General features: G+C 49.4%; 4 non-coding genes and 6 pseudogenes across 4 annotated transcripts; all 10 read right to left on the bottom strand.

Annotated features, from left to right (window-relative positions):
• Window positions 1-9279: 9279 nt before the first annotated feature.
• On the bottom strand, window positions 9280-9398 carry LOC144046033 (5S ribosomal RNA). The gene has a single exon (XR_013292344.1). It is a non-coding gene; the product is annotated as a 5S ribosomal RNA (ribosomal RNA).
• A 1955-nt stretch (window positions 9399-11353) lies between these two features.
• Window positions 11354-11472, bottom strand: LOC144046420 (5S ribosomal RNA). The gene has a single exon (XR_013292714.1). It is a non-coding gene; the product is annotated as a 5S ribosomal RNA (ribosomal RNA).
• Window positions 11473-11658: 186 nt separating this feature from the next.
• On the bottom strand, window positions 11659-11772 carry LOC144047161 (5S ribosomal RNA; annotated as a pseudogene).
• Window positions 11773-11957: 185 nt separating this feature from the next.
• Window positions 11958-12076, bottom strand: LOC144046162 (5S ribosomal RNA). The gene has a single exon (XR_013292468.1). It is a non-coding gene; the product is annotated as a 5S ribosomal RNA (ribosomal RNA).
• A 186-nt stretch (window positions 12077-12262) lies between these two features.
• Window positions 12263-12376, bottom strand: LOC144047138 (5S ribosomal RNA; annotated as a pseudogene).
• A 186-nt stretch (window positions 12377-12562) lies between these two features.
• LOC144046935 (5S ribosomal RNA) lies at window positions 12563-12681 on the bottom strand (annotated as a pseudogene).
• Window positions 12682-12867: 186 nt separating this feature from the next.
• Window positions 12868-12981, bottom strand: LOC144047160 (5S ribosomal RNA; annotated as a pseudogene).
• Window positions 12982-13167: 186 nt separating this feature from the next.
• LOC144046419 (5S ribosomal RNA) lies at window positions 13168-13286 on the bottom strand. Its single transcript, XR_013292713.1, has one exon. It is a non-coding gene; the product is annotated as a 5S ribosomal RNA (ribosomal RNA).
• A 6218-nt stretch (window positions 13287-19504) lies between these two features.
• LOC144046934 (5S ribosomal RNA) lies at window positions 19505-19623 on the bottom strand (annotated as a pseudogene).
• Window positions 19624-19809: 186 nt separating this feature from the next.
• LOC144047159 (5S ribosomal RNA) lies at window positions 19810-19923 on the bottom strand (annotated as a pseudogene).
• Between the last annotated feature and the right edge of the window lie 2030 nt (window positions 19924-21953).

The raw sequence follows: 21953 nt of genomic DNA, 5'->3' as shown, positions 1-21953 counted from the left end.
AGTGAAGGAAGTGGAGAAAGATAGACGAGGCATTCACCAATTGGCAACTATTGCTACTGCGCTGGCAGCGATGAAAGAGGAAAAGAGTGAGGATGAAGTGAAGAAGGAGGATGAAGTGATTGAAAAGGTGGAAGAAAAGACGGAATGTTTTAGAGGCATTTATCCACAGTTGCCGAGCTCGGGACAGTATGTGTGTGAGCCGCCACCGTATCCGACGGCGCCAGTGATGGCCCCCGTAGTCACTTTGGGGGGCAGAATGGTTTTAGATGTGGAAGATGACGGTTCACGGATGACGCCAGCGACCATACAGTTGATTGAACAGGCTGTGAATAATGAGAGAAAGAGAGTGCGCGGAGAGCAGCAGGGGAATGTGGAGTCGCCCGTGCGGACGCCAGGGGCGGCGCTAGCAGGAGACGGGGGCACCACTAGTGCAGGGAGTAAGAGGACTCCGAAGCTGATGAGGGAGGAGGCATCGAGGAAGTTGTTTGATGGACATAGGGTGCAGAGTGAGGAAAGAGAGATGTTAGAGAATGTGATGACAGGGACACGGAGACATGGGCAGGCAACGCCCAGCGACGCTGATCACCGCGAGGAGGAAGTGGAAAGTGATGAGGAAGACGAGGTGGTGTTATGTGAACAGCGGCAGATGCTCAGAGCGTTGAGTGAAGGAGAGAGGCTAGGTGATAGTGAGGAGAGCATGTCCAGGGCGGAGCGAGGCTATAATACGCGTAGTAAAGGGAAAATGATGGCACAGCAGGAGCAGCCTCAAACAATGGCACCCCTAGTGGTGACTCATGCTGGCCGTCACTATGAGCCTTTGGTGCTTCGGGATGTGGCTGCATTGGTGGAAAAATTGCCCCCCCCTGCATAAAGGGGCACGAGCCTGGATTACTAAATTCTTAGCTGCCATGTCAGGACAGGGAGTAGCATTGGGGGATTTTAGACAAGCCATTTTGGGATCATGTTCCCTGATTCAATTACAGAATATTGAGGGGGCAGCTGGCACCCGCCAGCTGGGGAGAGAAACGCCCCTGGCGGAGATCTCGGAGGCGTTGTTTCGGGAGCTGAGGGCGGCCTTTCCCTCCCCAGTGGATGTGGTGCCAACAATTTTTAATTATGGAAAAGATGTGACTCCCGAGCAACATTATGCTCAGGCATTGGAGCTGTGGATTGAGACCACAGGTAAACACCCAGGCAGCTACCCTGAAGCTGAGATGATGTTCAGGACGGCGATGCTGAACGGCCTCCCACATGAGGTCCAAGCGATTATGAGAATTGATCCGGACATTTTGGTCTGTCCGGAACCGAGATTCAAGAGGCATTTGATACACCATTGCCGCATCTACATGGAAAAAGCAAATAAAGATCAAAAGGAAACTGACGCTCTGGCGACTAGTTTGGTTAAACTACAGTTGGTGAAGTTGCATGGTGATGCAAAACAAGAAAAGGTTAAACAAAAACAGATGTATCAGACTCCAGTGGGGGCTGGACGGGGCCGAGGCCAAGGGTTCCGTGGTGGATACAGAGGGCGTGGTCGTGGCGCCCCCCCAGGACGGGGGCGGAATGGGTTCGCTCCAGGGACTTGCTTCAACTGCGGGTCCCCTGATCACTGGGCACGAGATTGTCATGGCAACCCATCACCACCAGGGGCGGAGCAGCAGAACCAGCAAGCAGGGCCACCACACCAAAGGGGACCGCAGCAGCCCCGCCCGTGGCCACAGCCGAATCCACAGGGGCACTATTACCAAGCCGACCCGTGGTACGGCCCGGACGAATAGGGGGGCCTGGGAAGCTCGGGAAGCACTGGCCAGGCAGAGCCAATGCTTCGGTTGACAGTGGCGGACACTCCGGTCCAGATGTTGGTGGACACTGGAGCAACACATTCATCGATCAACATGCCGCTGCCAAGTACAGCGTTGTCGAAACGAGTTACAACGTTGGTCGGCTTCTCGGGATGTCCTCAGACTCTGCCCTTTACTCGGCCATTGAAAACGGAAATCACAAACACCGGACAGAAACTATATCATTCATATGTTCATGCAATGGACCCACCCATCAATTTGATGGGCAGAGACATGTTGTCAGCATTGAGAGCCCAGATATTGTGCGGCGAGAAGGGACTTACAGTGACATTTCCTGACGGACAGGTTCTGGAATGCTCCCAGCCTGTGACACCTCGGGGTCAGTGGTTGATGGCACCACTCCCCACAGTACCGGAAACGGCACGAATCTACTGGACGAGATTGAATCCTGAGACTCCATTTGGGGGAGGTGTCTACTCCACGTACCTCTTGTGGAAACCGTGGATCCAGGCATTGGCACCGTACCACCCCCCAGTGGATCCATTGCATTGCACTCTATATTATGATAGAGAATCAGATGACATATATAGAGATGCGTTTGAAGAAATTGAGGGAGATGATTGGACATTACAATCACCATGCATCTTTGTGGGCCCCGAGGGGGTGGCAGCATATGTACAGTTGTCGCCGGAGCAAGAGCAATGGTATCGAATGAGTGAGGAAGGTTTGCCTCACGTGTCGCTGGCTGTGTCGCCAGGCCATGAGCCCCGCCAATTGGGGCCCATGGTGAAACGATTAACACAACAACATGACTGGATGATGACTGAGATTCCAGATGTGTGGCATTCGGCCGCAACCAAAAATTACAGGATAATGGCAAAAATGGTAGATGAGTCAGACCTTGAATTGGTCTTCCTGGACCGCCAGCATGGGCGGGAACAGACGGACCATGAGTCTGCACAGGCGATGCTGGATCAAATGCCACAGACCTTGTGGTCACAGGGTCCATTTGATGTTGGTTTTTGTCATACGGTTCAGCCGATCCAATTGGAAGTTGATTGCTCTAGTCCGGTTCGCCGTCCTCAATATCGATGGCCGAAGGAAGCAGACAAAGGTATGGAGAACACAGTGGCAGGATTGTGGGATGCGGGGGTGTTGGAAACGTCGGCGTCCTCTTGGAACACACCTCTGAGGCCGGACCAGAAGGCTGATGGGGTGACATGGAGGATGGCCCACGATTTGCGGCCAGTGAATGACATAACTATAACTCCAGTTTTGCCAGTTCCTGACCCCCATCGCATCCTGTCCTCCCTGGATCCTCAGAAACAGTGGTATACGGTAATTGATTTGGCGAATGCATATTTCTGTTTACCACTGGCTGAGTCAATACGACACGTGTTTGCATTTTCTTACAAAGGGGTGAAATTGCAGTACAAACGACTCCCACAGGGCTTCAAGAATTCGCCGGGACTCTTTAATCAGGTATTGAAGGACTTGTTATTTTCATGTGAACTACCCCAAGGCTCAGTGCTCCTGCAGTATGTGGACGATCTCCTCATTGCAGCCGAAACATCCAACCAGTGTGTGGAAGCCACACGAGTAGTGCTGTTGAAGCTTGCTGACCTGGGCTTCAAAGTGTCAAGGAAAAAGTTACAGTGCTGTCGTAAGTCTGTGGTTTTTCTGGGGCGTGTCATCACACCAGCCGGTTTGGCTATGTCCCCGGATCACCGCAGCTCCATCTTGCGACACCCACGTCCAGAGACAGTGCAAGACATGCTGTCTTTCTTGGGATTGTGTGGCTACAGCCGAGCCTACATCCCATGTTTTGTGGATAAAACAGCAGGCTTGCGGGCCCTGGTCAAACAACAAGGGGTCCGAAATTTGAAGGCCACATTGCAGTGGACCCCTGAGGATGATGCATTGCTTGTGCAACTAATTCAGGAATTGGCATCAGCAGCAGCTTTGGCTACCCCAGATTACACTAAGGTGTTTCATTTAGATGTGGCCATTAGTGAGAAGACAGTGAATGCGGCATTGTACCAAAGACATGGGACAAACAGGGCAGTTTTATTGTATTGTAGTGTGCCATTAGACGGAATTAAACAGAAACAAGCAGACTGCGTTAGGTACGCAGTGGGCCTGGCAAAGGTCCTACAGAAAACGGCACATGTGGTCATGGGGTATCCCGTCCAGGTGTTAACAGACCATGCGGTGTCAGCTTTTGTCGCATCGGCGGCATTTACGTTGACACCCCTAAGACAAACACGGATGATGAAGACATTGACGGCACCAAACGTTACGTATTTGCATGATGGTGTGAACATGGCTAATCACCTCCTGGAAGGGGCACATGAGTGTGCTCTGAAAGTACAGAAAGATCAAAAGGTCCGTGAGGACTTGTATGCGGACCCATTGGAAGGTGGACGGGTTATGTTCACGGATGGGTGTTGTTGGCGTGCCAAGGATGGGACACTCCACGCGGCAGCGGCAGTGGTGGAGTGGAAAGGTTCTTCCTTCCTCCCGGTGACAGCTCAGAAGTTGACAATAAAACCCTCCGCCCAGGCGGCTGAGGTGTTGGCCTTGGAACAGTGTCCAGGACAGCAATTAACTGTATATACTGATTCGACATATGCAGCGTCGGCTGCCCTGATTGACCTAAAGGGGTGGCTGCACAATGGCTGGCTAACAGTGAAAGGCAAAGAAATTGCTCATAGAACTTTGATGGAGCGATTGTATGAAGCAATTAAGGGTCCCCACGAATTGGCAATTGTAAAGGTCCCGGGACACTCAAAGGCCAACACCATGATGGCAAAGGGTAATGAGAGGGCGGATGCTCTCGCGAAAGAAGTGGCTGGGTACACCCCTAAGGGCGAGATGATGTTAGCAACCACGGCTGTGGTCTGGGATGGGGAACACCCGGATCTTCCAGTGGCACCCGAGGTTACACTGGAGGACATTATGGACGCACAAGGTAAGTCGTCGCCGGAACAAAAATCTATGTGGATCGCATCAAAGGCGGTTAGGCGATCGGATGGTCTTTGGGTGGGACCCAGAGGCCAGCCGGTCCTCCCTGAAGGACAACTCATGACCTCGGTGTTGACTGAGGCCCATACAGTGGCACATGTGGGGCCTCAGGCAATGCTTCCAAAACTTCGTCAGTGGTGGCATCCAAGGTTGCATGCAGGAGGTGGTCTGGCAGTTTGTGGCGACTTGTGAATTATGTCAAACATTTAATGCACGACCGACATTAAAACCCAAGCCAGGAGCATTCTCCCCTGTGGCCTGGCCTGGAGCAGAAATTGTAATTGACTTCACGGACATGATTGACAGGGTCAACGGGAAGCGGTTCCTTCTGGTCATTGTGGATTCTTATTCACGCTGGCCGGAGGCATATCCGTGTGCAAGGGAAGACACCACGTCAGTCATTAAAGCTTTGGTGAATCATTATATTCCGACACATGGTTTTCCTGCTTTAATCAGATCGGATAATGGGACACATTTTAACAACAAAGCAATGGCTAAAGTGGAGGCGCTGTTGGGGCTGAAGCATCGCTTTGGGTGTGTGTACCACCCCAAGAGCCAAGGCAAAGTTGAAAGGGTTAACAGGAATTTGAAAGAAAAATTGGCTAAGATCATGGCTCAAACAAAAATGACATGGTTGCAAGCTTTGCCCCTAGCCCTGTTGGTCGTCCGCCAAACTGTTCACAAAATAACAGGTTTTGCGCCGTTCGAACTGTTAACTGGTCGCCTAATGCCAGGGCCTGCTTCCACCTTGGTCCCGCCAGCTGACGTACCGACACCTGATTTATCACACGCTGCATACTGAAAGTACCTTCATTCACTTGTATCCAGTGTGTCTGCGCAGGTCGCAGACAAGGCGGTTGCAGATTCGTCATCAGCATCACCGGAGTCGGACATCACTCCGTACGTCTACCTGCGGGTGCTTTCCCGGAAGTGGACTGAACCTCGCTGGAAAGGACCGTTTAGGGTTTTGGCTAGAACTTCACACGCCGTCCAATTGGAAACTAAAGGACAAAGGTGGTACCATTACTCACAGTTGCGCCCGGCCCCAGACTTTGTGCCTGCCAATGGTGAGCTTAAAGGTTGACCGCCCGGACGGGCAGGTCAAGAGAGGGAATGTGACGATGGCGAGAATTGGATAAAAGTCGGACTCGAAAGTGTCTGAACAAAGACGACGACGATGCAAATGTTTAACTTTATTGACTATTTTGCTTGCTGGCTTGTGCTTTGTGTTTGAACATATGGTGCGGGATGACAGAAGTGATGGAGCGAAAGGAGAACGAGTGATGGTGTATCATTCCTGTAATGGAACGGTATGGTATGAAGCAGAGAAAGATGGTGGTAAGACGCTGACACAGACACAACAACTACTGCTAAATCTGAAGTGTAAACAACCGACACAGGTGAACACTTGGGTGACAATTTTCAACTGGACTCAACAATGGCTTGATTTGTTAGATAAATTGGACAATTATCAACCATGGTACCAGGACTGGCCCTTGGTACGCCCACAGAAACCTAGAAGGAGAATTGAGGTAAAGTCAGAAAATGAGTGGGAGAAAAAGGGCTACCAGCCTTGGATAATAGGCTGGGCATACAATAATTCGGTGAGAGTAACAGTGGCCCCTAATACAACTACCCAAGTAAATATACCAATAAAGGCACTGAGAGGGTTTCGGGAAGCGTGGTATACATCAGTGTGGGCAGACATGTCAGTAGTAACTGGAGACATGTTCCCTGGTTATTGGTGGTATATAACAGGACATGTGACAATGTGGGGATGGGATTCCCTGGTTACCACACAGGCGGGTGATTATTGGACACCGTCAAAGGATAATATTGCTAAGTATTTCCATAATAAGATTCTCCTAAGAAAAGAAGGGGAGATATTGAAATTGACAATTGCAATGGGTAATGAGTCAATTGCGCCACCACACCAAGAAGTGTTAGTGCTAAACACATCATGTTGGGGGTTTAAGTTGTGGGCATATTCGTCTGGAAAAGATCCATATTTTCCAATTATCATTTGTGAGAATGGGACTATGACAAAAGGGGAAGCACCAGTGTTAAATAATTATACCCGTCAAACGGGTACCACGGCCAAAACAATGACAACAGTGGATGACTGGTTTATGAGTCACACAGGTATTTCTATGGTCACTAATAATTGGCTCCTGATGGCTGAACAGGCCGCTAACAATACTAACGAGAATTGTTTGGTATGTTTAGGTGCACGACCAGTTTTGAAAATCATGGTAGCAACTGCTGTATCCAAAACCTGTCTCTTTGGTTTCCTGTATAACAAGACTCTCCAAGGAGAGTGCAGCCAATTGGACTCGGCCTTTCCACTGACAGATATGGAAAAGAAAAAGCCCATTTTTAACACCCATGTTGCACACCAAAATTTCACCTGCCTAAAGTTAAATGGGACTGGCCCTGGGATTGGAAATATCCAGGAGTCATGGTGTAATGAAAATGTGTCTTTGCCAGCAGGAATCCCTCTCGCTCGTGCTGATGTTTGGCTGTGGTGTGGAGCGAAAGTGTTGTACGATAGGCTTCCCACCAATGCCTCAGGTAAGTGCGCCCTAGTAACGCTGATCATGCCAATTAGTGTGACAGCATTAGACATGGCCAGAATAAATTGGGAAGGCGTTGGACGGTGGGGAAGAATCCCCTTCCTTGTGAGGAAGAAAAGGGACATGCAAGAATGGTTGAATGCAGGAGACCCCACGTACATAGATGCAATTGGAGTTCCGAGAGGGGTCCCTGATGAATACAAATTGGTGGATCAAGTGGCGGCAGGATGGGAGAGTATTTTCCTGTTCATTACAGTAAACAAAAATGTGGACCGGATTAATTATGTCCACTACAATGTCCAGCGATTGGCGAACTTCACCACCTCGGCACTCCAGGCAGTGCATGAGCAATTAGCAGCCACGTCTCTTATGGCATTCCAAAATAGAATGGGTTTAGATATGGTGTTAGCTGAAAGAGGAGGAGTGTGTGGTATTTTTGGGGATCAGTGCTGTACTCTGATTCCCAACAATACGTCTCCTGACGGTCGCCTTACTAAGGCATTGGAGGGTCTGCGCACGCTAAGTAACAAAATGAAGGAGCACTCAGGTGTGGACACCAGTTGGTACTCTGACTGGTTAAACGTCTTTGGCAAATACAAAAGCTTGATTGCATCAGTACTGATTTATATCGCTGTGTTTGCCGCTATTATGGTGTTATGCGGATGTTGCTGTATTCCATGTATCAGATCATTAACTGTTAAGACAATTGAACGCACGTTGGGGCCACTCCCTCCGGGTGGCCAGTACATGATGATCCCTCAGAAGGACCCCCAGGAGGCGGAGACAGCTGTGGCCCTCCGGGAGTCCGGGATGTAAGTATGTGAAGGTGGCCTCAGGGATCTGAGGCCATGAGGAGGGAATGAAATTTTCTACTGATTTTCTACTAGAATGAAATTTTTTACTGATTTTTAATTTTCTACTAATTTTTAATTGTTTACTGATTTTTAGCTTATGGCTATTGATTTTTAGCTCGTGTTTGACAATAAAACAAGGTATTCGAGTGATGACCTCAGTCGTCTGAGGTCATGAGAGGGAATAAAGGAACATAAGAGTTTGAGCTTAAAGTAGTTCATTACATCCTGTGTATGAGAATGTGAGACTGTGGAGTGCTGAGCGTGTGAATGGTGGAACAAAACAGGATGTGGGAGGCAAGGGTGTGCAAGAATGGAATGTTTCGGAACGAACGGTGCTGGTCGCGGGGAGGATGCAGAGACAGATAACCCGGAGGCAGCTGGTGGAAAAATTCTGTGAGGAAACTACAACCAGGAGGAGCCAGCAAGCGATTCTGCAGGGGAAGAAAGACCAATGAGAGCAAGCTTAAGTTAACTGCAGTATACACATAGCCAATAGAATAATGCCAGGATGCCTTTGTTGCTGTGCCGTTTGCATATTGTGTAGTATAACTCATTGCTGGGCAACTCGGATGTGGAGTACGTCTGCTGGTGGCAACAGAGGCGTACAGAGCTGTATTGAGAGGGACCCGAGACCCAGGTGCTTGTATTAGATCTGTGTGTTAGGAATAAATCCACTCGTGTGTGAAAATGCCGGATTCCTGATACCTTTCTATTGCAGAACGAGCGCGCATATTGTTGGATGAGTGGCAGTTGGGTAAGGTCACAAATTGGAGTCAGATTACTAACTTGAGTTTATGTTGATTTAGAAATAAATTCCAACAGTAGTATGGCCGTAAGCCGAGAAAAAGAAAACAGTTGACTCTTTTAAAGGTTACACTCGTCTAAACTTGGGACAGAAAAACATTTTGACTGCATGTTCAGCTCTCATCCTGTCAGTTTAGCATGCGGCTGTCTGTTAGCAAGTAGCTAGTGTACTTGAGGTATTTTGTGAAAGTTTACTTTTGCCATGGAGGTGCAAAAAAAAAAAGATTACAGCACCTGGTATTCCCAGGCGGTCTCCCATCCAAGTACTAACCAGGCCCGACCCTGCTTAGCTTCCAAGATCGGACGAGATCGGGCTTTCTCAGGGTAGTATGGCCGTAAGCCGAGAAAAAGAAAACAGTTGACTCTTTTTTTTTTTTTTTCTCTCTGGGGAGAGCTCAGCATTGATCATTTGACATGTCATCATCATTGTTCTCCCTTTTTTTATATATATATATATATATATATATATATATATATATATATTTTTTTTTTTTTTTGGTATGTGTGTGTGTGTGCGTGTGTGCGTGCGTGTAAAAAAAAAAAAAAGAATTCCCATACCGTTCACCTAAACCGAACACTTCAAAATCCAGCCAGAGTCGTGGGGCCGCCAGGAGACCCGAAGAGGGACCAAAGAAAAGAAAGAAAAGCGAAGCCCAGCACCGACCAGACACCACCCACCGGGCCACTAACCAGAGTCCTAAGCCAGAGACATCTAAATTCCAACAAATCAGGGAGACCTCAAGGGCCCGAAGGAGAAACTGAGGAAAGGTAGAAAGGACAGACGAAGCAGAGTGAGATCCACAGACACCCGCCTCCACCGAATCAATGACCTGAGGGAGAAACAAATTGTGTCTGAGTTTCGATAGATGGTGGTGTGGTGGATCTGGCATGCATGAAAATCTCCACCAAAGAGGGGAGCCGTCGACCCCCGCCAGGACAGAGCAAGCGCAACACCTCAGGGCCCCCCAGGCCGCGGCAGCGCCAAAGGACGACCCCCGGGCCCCGCAGGGGCCACCGGCTGGAGAGCAAACCCAGGAGCAGGAGCGCCCCCCACCCCAACGCGGCCTACGCCCCCAACCCAACGCAGCAGGACGGGGCACTGCAGGCCCACCAGGCACCCCACCGGCCCACAACCCCCACTCCCCCCACCCCCGCCATCCACCCCAACCCAGCCCCAACCGCCCCCAGGTCCCCAAATCCCCAGACAGCCCCCCACCCCAGCACCCCCCCCACCCCGGCACCCCCACCACCACCACCCCCCAACCAAGCCGCCCCCGCCCCCACCACCACCCACTGACAGCCCCCCAGCCCCCGACCCCCAGACCCCGGGGACACACCGCACCCAGGCATCTGCGCCGAAGAGGGGCCGGGCAGCAGAGCGGAGAGGGCACCCGCGCCCACCCCACCACGCGGAGGGACGGAACACCAGGGGCAGAAGGGGAGATGGGGGCACCGGAGGACGGGCGGCATCCCCGAACCCCAGGCCCAGCGGGGAGAGGCCCCGGTCATCACCCCAACGATCTAAGTGAAAAACTAACCCTGTTACTGAGTTCGGCAGCTCGCCGACTGGCGAACTCTACCCCTAAACCGTGAGTGTGACCCCACCCAGTGTATATACATAAGTGTGTGTGTGTGGTGCATTAAAATTGGGGGCAGGTGAACCGGAGCAGAGGGAAATGATATCCCCCTCTGCTCCGATCCACCCGCCTCCCAGGCATGTCAAGGAGCGTATGTGATGCATTAAAATAAATTAATGGGGGGGGGGTCTCGGGGGGGGACAGGTGACCGCAGCACTGCTCCATGCTGCGGCCCGCCTCAACCGATGCCCCCCCCCCCAGTTGTGTGGTGCATTAAAATTGGAGGGGAGCTGCAGGGCGGAGACGGTGTCTCCACCCTACCCCACTCCCCCCCAAAGTGTGTTATGTGCCCTAAAATGTATTGTGCAAAACTAGTGCCGTGAGTTAAGAGGAGCGACCAGCTGGGCCACCCCCAACCGGGCGGGGTGGGGGAGGCGCATCCGCCCACCAATCCCCCACCCACCCCACCGGGACCCCGGTGGGGCTCGCCCCCCGGATACCGGGGTCCGCCCGAAGTGCCCAGAGGTCCACCGGAGCGGGGCGGGCACAGTTGACTCTTTTAAAGGTTACACTCGTCTAAACTTGGGACAGAAAAACATTTCGACTGCATGTTCAGCTCTCATCCTGTCAGTTTAGCGTGCGGCTGTCTGTTAGGAAGTAGCTAGTGTACTTGAGGTCTTTTGTGAAAGTTGACTTTTGCCATGGAGGTGCAAAAAAAAAGCTTACAGCACCTGGTATTCCCAGGTAGTCTCCCAATCAAGTACTAAACAGGCCCGGCCCTGCTTAGCTTCCGAGATCGGACGAGATCGGGCTTTCTCAGGGTAGTATGGCCGTAAGCCGAGAAAAAGAAAACAGTTGACTCTTTTAAAGGTTACACTCGTCTAAACTTGGGACAGAAAAACATTTCGACTGCATGTTCAGCTCTCATCCTGTCAGTTTAGCGTGCGGCTGTCTGTTAGCAAGTAGCTAGTGTACTTGAGGTCTTTTGTGAAAGTTTACTTTTGCCATGGAGGTGCAAAAAAAAAGCTTACAGCACCTGGTATTCCCAGGCAGTCTCCCTTCCAAGTACTAACCAGGCCCTGCTTAGCTTCCGAGATCGGACGAGATCGGGCGTTCTCAGGGTAGTATGGCCGTAAGCCGAGAAAAAGAAAATAGTTGACTCTTTTAAAGGTTACACTCGTCTAAACTTGGGACAGAAAAACATTTCCACTGCATGTTCAGCTCTCAACCTGTCAGTTTAGCGTGCGGCTGTCTGTTAGGAAGTAGCTAGTGTACTTGAGGTCTTTTGTGAAAGTTGACTTTTGCCATGGTGGTGCAAAAAAAAGCTTACAGCACCTGGTATTCCCAGGTAGTCTCCCATCCAAGTACTAAACAGGCCCGGCCCTGCTTAGCTTCCGAGATCAGACGAGATCGGGCTTTCTCAGGGTAGTATGGCCGTAAGCCGAGAAAAAGAAAACAGTTGACTCTTTTAAAGGTTACACTCGTCTAAACTTGGGACAGAAAAACATTTCGACTGCATGTTCAGCTCTCATCCTGTCAGTTTAGCGTGCGGCTGTCTGTTAGCAAGTAGCTAGTGTACTTGAGGTCTTTTGTAAAAGTTTACTTTTGCCATGGAGGTGCAAAAAAAAAGCTTACAGCACCTGGTATTCCCAGGAAGTCTCCCTTCCAAGTACTAACCAGGCCCTGCTTAGCTTCCGAGATCGGACGAGATCGGGCGTTCTCAGGGTAGTATGGCCGTAAGCCGAGAAAAAGAAAATAGTTGACTCTTTTAAAGGTTACACTCGTCTAAACTTGGGACAGAAAAACATTTCCACTGCATGTTCAGCTCTCAACCTGTCAGTTTAGCGTGCGGCTGTCTGTTAGGAAGTAGCTAGTGTACTTGAGGTCTTTTGTGAAAGTTGACTTTTGCCATGGAGGTGCAAAAAAAAAGCTTACAGCACCTGGTATTCCGAGGTAGTCTCCCATCCAAGTACTAAACAGGCCCGGCCCTGCTTAGCTTCCGAGATCGGACGAGATAGGGCTTTCTCAGGGTAGTATGGCCGTAAGCCAAGAAAAAGAAAACAGTTGACTCTTTTAAAGGTTACACTCGTCTAAACTTGGGACAGAAAAACATTTCGACTGCATGTTCAGCTCTCATCCTGTCAGTTTAGCGTGCGGCTGTCTGTTAGCAAGTAGCTAGTGTACTTGAGGTCTTTTGTGAAAGTTTACTTTTGCCATGGAGGTGCAAAAAAAAAGCTTACAGCACCTGGTATTCCCAGGCAGTCTCCCTTCCAAGTACTAACCAGGCCCTGCTTAGCTTCCGAGATCGGACGAGATCGGGCGTTCTCAGGGTAGTATGGCCGTAAGCCGAGAAAAAGAAAATAGTTGACTCTTTTAAAGGTTACACTCGTCTAAACTTGGGACAGAAAAACATTTCCACTGCATGTTCAGCTCTCAACCTGTCAGTTTAGCGTGCGGCTGTCTGTTAGGAAGTAGCTAGTGTACTTGAGGTCTTTTGTGAAAGTTGACTTTTGCCATGGAGGTGCAAAAAAAAAGCTTACAGCACCTGGTATTCCCAGGTAGTCTCCCAATCAAGTACTAAACAGGCCCGGCCCTGCTTAGCTTCCGAGATCGGACGAGATCGGGCTTTCTCAGGGTAGTATGGCCGTAAGCCGAGAAAAAGAAAACAGTTGACTCTTTTAAAGGTTACACTCGTCTAAACTTGGGACAGAAAAACATTTCGACTGCATGTTCAGCTCTCATCCTGTCAGTTTAGCGTGCGGCTGTCTGTTAGCAAGTAGCTAGTGTACTTGAGGTCTTTTGTGAAAGTTTACTTTTGCCATGGAGGTGCAAAAAAAAAGCTTACAGCACCTGGTATTCCCAGGCAGTCTCCCTTCCAAGTACTAACCAGGCCCTGCTTAGCTTCCGAGATCGGACGAGATCGGGCGTTCTTTTTTTTTTTTCTTTTTTATTATCAAAATACAAACACAGAAATACACATTCATTTACAAACCCACAAAAACCACACCGCTAACAACTAGGCACAAAAACATCAAAGTAACCAAAGTCACTGTCATAATGACAGGGGAGATTCGCCGAGGTTTGGGGGCAACCACCAGTGGGCGGGAATCCCTCAAGTGTTCAGCTGGGGGAGTCCAGATGTATCCAAAAAAAATAAGTCGTTACGTTGAAAAAAAGTGTTCACGAACTCGTGCTCTCTGACGGCATGGAGATGGCGGATATGGGCTGCCAAAAGTCTCGCAAAGACAGCCCAGTGGTCAGCAGTCCTGGCGTCATAGAGGTGTATGTTGCGCACCAAGTACACAGCATATCTCCCGAAAGACAGGCACAGATGAAGAGCCTCCCAGTTTATTCCACCCACCGAATCAGCTCTCTGGACATCCCGACAGATGGGGCCGAAAAGCAGAAACCAGGGCTCGTCCATGTCCTCCACATCAACCGCCGGCGGTGGGAGTCTCAGACCCAATCTCCTGACGAGGAGGTCCTGCAGCCTGGTCCAGAAGCACCGCACCGCCGGACACCGGAACATGAGGTGGAGCAGATCTTCAGGCACTCCTCCGCACACTGGACAGTCCCGACTAAACCTGTCGGGCTGAATACTTTGCAACATACAGCATGTGAAAACGAGACGATGTCTCAATTTGAAAGCAAAATTACTAACCTGGGGGGGGTATACCAATTATAAACGTTCGCCCAAATGGACGCAGTATCTTTCACAGGGAAGACTTGTGACCACCTATGTTCGGCAGTGGGACGCCTAACTACCTGGGTCAACAGCAAACGATATAGAGCACGAGTCGGTGTCTCTGCCACTCCCATCAACCCCTCCCCCTTAACCCAAACGAAAATTAGGGGCGACTCACCGCCAAGCCCTCCCTCATATGCATCCTGAACTGGCGGTACCCTCTCATAGAGTGTGCCCCACCTTCTCAAGATACACCCCCGTATATCACTCACTTTCCTCACCACCTCGGTCCTCCTAAACCGAAGACCCGCCCTACTAAAACTACCCTTAATAGCCTCCACATCGACCCTACCCTCAAAATCTAATAACTGGCCAACCCGTTTGATACCTGCTCTATCAAAAGACCCGCTAAACATGCTTTCCCTCCTCCCAGGAGGATCAGAGAGCATGTCAGGGTTAAAACGTAAAGGCATTTGCCCTAGCTGCCACAAGGAGCAAGGGGCCGCAACTACAAACGGCCGCAGTCTAGCCCACGCCTCAAACACTTCCCTCTCAAAAGGCGGGACCCGATCCAGGGCAGTCCGCTGGGGAAGCATACACAAATTATAGACACCATACTCACCCAACTTTTCAACATGCGAAGCGAAAAAATCCTTCCACGCCGCATCGAATCCGGTGTCGAGGAACTTTTTTATCAATTTGAGACGCAGCGCATTCTTCCTAACTACCAAGTCGATCAGTTTAAGCCCTCCCCGATCATACTGACCAACCAAAACATTGTGTGCCACAGGTGCCCTCTCTCGCCGCCAGATAAATTTACTAACAGCAATGCTAAACTTATTTGCAAACACCCCCGGTAAGTCATACACAGCAAGAGCATGAACAAGTTTAGACAAACACAGTGCATTTACCACCAACACCCTACCTTTTAAGTGAAGACCACGCATTTTCCACAGATTCATTCGGGTGCACACACTGCTATACAAGCCAGACCACAAACAATCCCGACAGGTCACCTCATCCCTACCCAAGGGCACACCAAGAACCCTATAAGAATCCCCTGCATCCCTGACGCCCCAAACATTCGGCGGGGCCACGATGCCCCCGCAGTAGGACACAGACGTCTTTTCGAAATTTATCTTTGCTCCTGAGGCAAGGCAATAAACGTTCAGGGTGTGGAGAGCAACATTGAGGCTCCCCACATCGCGCAAAACTAAATTGGTGTCATCCGCATATTGAAAGATCTTATATTCCTTACCAGATGGACTCACAATTCCGTGCACAGCCCCATCCCTCTTGAGCATAGCGGCCAAAGGCTCGGCCACTATACTATAGAGGAGTGCACTCAAAGGACACCCCTGCCTTACCGACCTCCGCAAAGGGAAGCTATCCGACAGGAGTCCATTGCATTTTACACGGCTGACCGCACTGGAATACAAAAGTTTAATCCAGTTCACGAAGCCATTTTTAAAACCAAATTTCTCCAAAACACGGTAAAGAAAACAATGCTCAACCCTATCAAATGCTTTACTGAAATCAACTGAAACATGAATCCCCCCAGAGACATGCATCTCCTTCAACAAAAACTTTAGGGAGAGTATCGTGTCAGAAATGTCCCGTCCCGGGACACAATACGCCTGTGTACTGGCAACCACTTTACCAATCACACCTTTCAACCTATGTGCTAATACTTTTGCCAGTATTTTATAATCGGTGTTAAGGAGACTTATTGGTCTGTAATTGGCCAGGCACCGCTTATCACCCTTCTTAAAGATCAAAGTCACAATACTAAGAGAAAAGGAGTCCGAAACCCGACCCTCTCTCTCAATATCGCCATACAGAGTATGGAGAATCGGGGCTAACCTGTGAGCGAAAGCACTATAAAACTCTGCGCTCAAACCATCCTCTCCTGGACTCCTACAGGCATTGAGACCACTAATTGCTGCAGAAACCTCTGCCAAAGAAATAGGCGCGTCACAGCTGTCAGCGTCACTAGGGCTCAGAGACCCATCAAGCGCACCTAAAGCCTGACTACAGCTTACCTCGTTGATCCCTTCCCCATCAAACAAATCTGCATAAAACCTACCTACAATATCCAAAATCTCATCCAAATCACTATGACACCTGCCTGACTCATCCAACAGGCCATCCAAGTATAGCTTGCTCTGCCTGGACTTCTCTAAACCAAAAAAGAAAGCTGTGGAGCGCTCGCCCTCTACCGCATACTGGGCCCTGGATCTAAGTGCCGCCCCTCTAGCACGACTAACCTGTATAGTCCTGAGCTCTTCCTGCAGCACCAGATACTCAGGATCTACCGGCCCTAAACCAGAGGTGGCGGCAAGTCCCTGGAGGTGGCTCCGGACCGTGTGCTCCCTGATTGACTCCTCCCACCTCCTCTGCTTACTATAACGTAGGCACAGCTTTTTAATTTTAGCCTTTGCCTGCTCCCACCAATCAACCAAAGAGTCACAAATTCCCATTTCATCATCAAAACAATCAAAAAGGTGCTCCATCTTATTTACAAAAGTGGGGTCGGCAAGCAGCATATTATTAAAAACCCAGACCCCCCCATTCCTCTTACCACCCAGGAAGTCAAGTTTGACGGAAAAAAGGGAGTGATCGCTCCAGCCCACACATGCATAGGAGCTGCCACCGATGTACTTCCATAAAGCACTTGAAACAAAACACAAATCTATCCGAGACTGGAGGAGGACCCCCTGCACCACCTGACGCCGGGAATAGTCCCTTTTCAGGGGGTTGAGACCTCTCCAGACCTCGGACAAATCAGCAGCCACTGCAGCATCAATCAAAAAACTTCGACTAACGTCATTCCTGAATGTGTTGTTCGGACCGAGATCGATTTTTGACAACGCTATATTAAAGTCGCCAATCAAAAACGAGGAATCAGTAACATAAGGAAAAACAGAAACGAAGAAGGTTTTCCTCTCCATCTCCTCACTAGGCGCATAAACATTTATAAGGCGAAATTTAGTGGAGCCACGCAGAAAATCAATCACTATAAAGCGGCCATGTGGGTCCGCATGCACTAAAGAAGACCCGCCGAAAACACCCGGCTTAACTAGGACAGCCACACCACGGGAGTGTGCAGAGCCCAAAGCACAGTACAAAACACCAATGTCCATATCCTCTACCTTGCGAAGATGCTCCGCCTCCTACCACGTCTCCTGGATGCACAGCACGTCCCAGGTGGTGTCGTGAAACACACTGTGCATCTTTTCCCTATTCCTCAAGCTCCGGGCATTAATGGAGACTAGGGAGAGCGTCATTAGGAAGAAAAAAAGGAGTTGAACCATCATCCTGACCTAGACTACCGTTTAGACTTCCTGTTCGTCTTTGTCGGGGCGACCTCATTCCCTTGGGGATCGACGCCTGTAGGAACAGTTGTGGCGTCTACAGTGGCAGACTCAGAACGGGCAGTGCCGCATGAGACTGGGCCCTCACCCTGCAGCCCTGTCCGCCGATCACTACCAGGCTGGGTCTCACAAAACCCATCGGCATGTTTCGACCCAACCCTCCCGGTCGGTGATCTGGACCTGTCACTACCCTTAGACAGTGGCCGCCTATGCGGCACCTGACTCCTGCTGCCCGCCCTCGAGCGCTGAGACTTGGGAGTCTGGCCTGACTTCAGTGCCTGCTCCCCCGCTTCAGGGGTAAGGTGTGGAGCCAGATCCTCACCCATCCCCCTCCCCGGTCCAGCCCCTGCCACCACGATATTAGAGGTAGGGCAGGACACTGCCCCCCCCCTCCTGCTCAGGGGCAGGACTGTGAGACATTTCACCAGCCCCCCCCACCACAGGCACCAATGCCACCGGGTCAGGTATACCCGGTTCCACATCCCGATCTAACAGGGCCTCTCTCGATCCAGGGCCGTGCACTACTTCAACCGTAGGTGGGGGACCCCCACCTCCTTCCTCCGGGTCAGAGGCGAGGTGGCCGGAGCATCCACACACAGAGGGATACTGATGACAGTCCTTACATTTAGCGGCCCTGGGCTCTGTACACTCCCGCGCATAATGGCCTTGGGCCCCACACCGTCTGCAACAAAAATCAGGGCATTCACGCAACATATGGTCAGGCTGGAGACACCCCCTGCACACCTTCACTTGCCTGTCATGAATGACCCTAAAATATTCAGGCCCCCCCGCCGTGTTAAACCTGACGGAATATGGTAGAGAACGCACTTGGTTTGTAAAGCGGACCTTTACAAACCTCGTCCCATCGGCTATGTTTGTCCCCGGCCACATACGTCTCCTCACCTCGGACACGGCCGAAACACCCCAAGCGAGTAGCTTCTGCAGGATTTCCTCATCCTCAATGTAAGCTGGCAGGCCCAGGAAAGACACAACAAGTTCATCCACACAGATATCCCTCCCGTGAACCCTAGTTTCCCCGATCTTAAACCCATCTAACAATTTATCCTTGGCCACCTGGGATGCCACAGTCATTTCGAACCTGTCTTTGGTAATCATTCGACAGGCCAGAATTGTACCACAGACTTCCTTGGTAGCCCTCAGCAGAGCCAACGGAGACAGACCAGCACCACCTTCGAGCTCCAAAAACACCGTCAGCTCTTTATCGAAACACACTTTACGCTTGTGCACCACACTCATACCACTTCGAACATCATTCGCACCCACATCACTCCCAACCATCCTGCCAGAAAACTCACCATTCACCATTCCAGACATCCTGGGCCCAGCAAAGGCCACATCCATTCCAACAGTCGAAACAGAGCAAAAAGCTCTGGGGGGGGAATAAACCCTCCTCCACAGCCAAGGAAGCTGGGAGGAGAAAGAAACTGAAAACTAACACAAAAATAAAGAAAAATTAGCCAAAACAAATTCAAAAACAGACAAAGAAAGAACACAAAACCACATAATGGGGAGCACACAGCCCAACTGACACACACAGGCACAATCAGCTCAGCTGCAACCAATCAACCACACCTGGGCGTTCTCAGGGTAGTATGGCCGTAAGCCGAGAAAAAGAAAATAGTTGACTCTTTTAAAGGTTACACTCGTCTAAACTTGGGACAGAAAAACATTTCCACTGCATGTTCAGCTCTCAACCTGTCAGTTTAGCGTGCGGCTGTCTGTTAGGAAGTAGCTAGTGTACTTGAGGTCTTTTGTGAAAGTTGACTTTTGCCATGGAGGTGCAAAAAAAAAGCTTACAGCACCTGGTATTCCGAGGTAGTCTCCCATCCAAGTACTAAACAGGCCCGGCCCTGCTTAGCTTCCGAGATCGGACGAGATAGGGCTTTCTCAGGGTAGTATGGCCGTAAGCCAAGAAAAAGAAAACAGTTGACTCTTTTAAAGGTTACACTCGTCTAAACTTGGGACAGAAAAACATTTCGACTGCATGTTCAGCTCTCATCCTGTCAGTTTAGCGTGCGGCTGTCTGTTAGCAAGTAGCTAGTGTACTTGAGGTCTTTTGTGAAAGTTTACTTTTGCCATGGAGGTGCAAAAAAAAAGCTTACAGCACCTGGTATTCCCAGGCAGTCTCCCTTCCAAGTACTAACCAGGCCCTGCTTAGCTTCCGAGATCGGACGAGATCGGGCGTTCTCAGGGTAGTATGGCCGTAAGCCGAGAAAAAGAAAATAGTTGACTCTTTTAAAGGTTACACTCGTCTAAACTTGGGACAGAAAAACATTTCCACTGCATGTTCAGCTCTCAACCTGTCAGTTTAGCGTGCGGCTGTCTGTTAGGAAGTAGCTAGTGTACTTGAGGTCTTTTGTGAAAGTTGACTTTTGCCATGGAGGTGCAAAAAAAATGCTTACAGCACCTGGTATTCCCAGGTAGTCTTCCATCCAAGTACTAACCAGGCCCGACCCTGCTTAGCTTCCGAGATCGGGCGTTCTCAGGGTAGTGAAGACATTTAATATTTTCAATTTGATGTTTTACTGTTTTTGAGTTTACTTATAGGCATATCAATGTGATATAATCATGAGTGTTTAAAATAATACAGTGGAGTAATGATTTTGTGAACTTTATTTTATCCTCTCACCCTCAAAGCTATCGAAGATAGGAATGTGCATGATGTTATTTAGAGCCTTTTGGCATTGGAGTCTAAAAGTCTGGGGTTAGATCCTAATTGCATTTGTTCCCCCAGTCAAGAAGGGGAACTGTATGTAAATGTCTGTTTACTAATAAGATTACACATTTGGCCAACCTGGAATCAACATGTCTGTATGTAAACGTCTGCTTACTAACAACATTACACATTTGTTCACTAGGAGATGACATGTCTGCCCTTTGTTCAATCAAGAGCCGGGAGGAGGAACCTTTTATCTTTTTTGTATAAATGAGTCGATGTTCTGTAAATTGTCACACACTTGGGGGGATCCACGTTGCATTCTGATGTGGTTGTCCTGACTGTGTCTTTAGAGGCCTCTAAATAAATTCTTGCAAGAAAACTTCTTCATCAGATCCTGAATACAATTATTTTGGACACGCAAAGATTACACTCAATAAGTAATCGATATATTCCTTCAGAATGGTGACGCCGACGTGGACTTATTGAGACGTTTTTTCAACAGCTGTGATTGATCCTGAACACCGGATTTCTAAAGCGCAAAAATATTAACAAGGTGAGTGGACATTTTATCCACGTAGAGAAATTCTGGTTGTTTAGGATCAATACAGTTGCATTTCGTCTGTGCTAAGTTGTATTTGGGATCTGTGAACAAGTTAGGGGGGTTGTAGTAGTATTTCTTACGGTGGGACAAAGTCCTCGATTTTGAAAATTACTACGACATTGAACCATGCATGGGAGTTTTTTCCGCGGTGGAATAGGTTGTGTTTTTATTTTTTCGTATGAATAAGCCGTCAGTATATAAGCTACTGGGAGTGCGGAGTGGATTAGCCGCCTGTGTGGTAAACAAGGTGTGTGCTGTGTGGAATTACTAAACCGAGGGACATAATTCCTCGGTGTGTGTGTGTTGTGTTAAATAAGAAGCCGGGAAAATATTAAGACGCGCATAGAAATGCCCCGTGTTTACGGAAGTGACGTCAAGTCGGAGCGCTCCGCCGTTTTAAACGGCATAAGACATTGAGTACCACGGAGGAATAGGCTGTTTCTGTTGTTGTGGTGTTATAAGCAGCTAGTGGTGATTGCACTATGTGTTGCGGATGTGTGTTGTGAAATAAGCAGCTCGCGTTGATCACGCGTAGTGTTTGCTGAGCTAAACGCCCGTATGTCGCGTAGTTCGCTACGGTGCCGTGGAGTGATATTAAAAGCCTGCCGTTTTTTCGGTTCAGAGCTGTGTGATATAAGCCGCCCGTGAAGATCCAGCATATATTTGTTGAAGTCACGCAAAATGTGTTTAATATCTGTTTCGTTTTCGTCTTGTTTGTGTTTGTCTGAAAAAAAAAAAAAGAAAAATATTTTTTTTGGGGGGATGAATCTGATCTGTTATATCGTAGTATCATGAGTGAGACGTCACTGACTTTATAAATATTAAAAACGACTAATTACTACATATTATGGACGGAAAAATTCGACCGTAACTAAGGAGGTTCGATTTGCATAGACTTCCGGTCGAGAGTCAGAATTGGTCGCTAAGCGAACAGTGAGTTCATGATGCTGGACGCATTTCCACCACGGCGTCAACGTAA

The sequence above is a fragment of the Vanacampus margaritifer genome, chromosome 2 (assembly GCF_051991255.1).
Source record: "Vanacampus margaritifer isolate UIUO_Vmar chromosome 2, RoL_Vmar_1.0, whole genome shotgun sequence".
NCBI lineage: Eukaryota > Metazoa > Chordata > Actinopteri > Syngnathiformes > Syngnathidae > Vanacampus > Vanacampus margaritifer.
The sequence above is the reverse complement of the archived record's forward strand: the minus strand, read 5'-3'. Positions and strand labels throughout refer to the sequence as shown.